Source organism: Seriola lalandi, unplaced genomic scaffold (assembly GCF_002814215.2).
Source record: "Seriola lalandi dorsalis isolate HSWRI2012SDOR001 ecotype SW California unplaced genomic scaffold, Sedor1 jcf7180002054387, whole genome shotgun sequence".
NCBI lineage: Eukaryota > Metazoa > Chordata > Actinopteri > Carangiformes > Carangidae > Seriola > Seriola lalandi.
Genome location: NW_019524940.1, coordinates 454,222 through 454,521, shown reverse-complemented (window position 1 = coordinate 454,521; position 300 = coordinate 454,222). Strand labels below are relative to the sequence as shown.

The following is a 300-nucleotide window of genomic DNA, read 5'->3' as shown; positions in this document are numbered from 1 at the left end:
TGTGAAGGATGCTGAGTATGGTAACATGAAGACATTGTCTTAAAATCTACATGTTACATTTCAAACATTGTATAAGATATAAGTTTGGGATTAAACTATTACATAGGAACATCTCATGAGTTAGAGAACAGTTAGATATTTAATTATATAATCTTCCTCAGATCTGTGTCTGAAGAGAGTTCTGCTGGTCACTACCCAGGACTGGAATGTGGGTTGTAGTTTATGACTCTTATCTAGAGAGGGACAGAGGAAGAGAGGTGTGTGTGTGTGTGTGTGTGTGTGTGTGTGTGTGTGTGTGTG

At 38.0% G+C, this 300-nt stretch overlaps 1 protein-coding gene across 1 annotated transcript in view; it reads right to left on the bottom strand.

Moving 5' to 3' along the window:
- The window catches only part of sntb1 (syntrophin, basic 1), a 37,444-nt gene that overhangs the window by 16,409 nt on the left and 20,735 nt on the right, over positions 1 to 300 (bottom strand). The gene's annotated exons all lie outside the window — the stretch shown is intronic.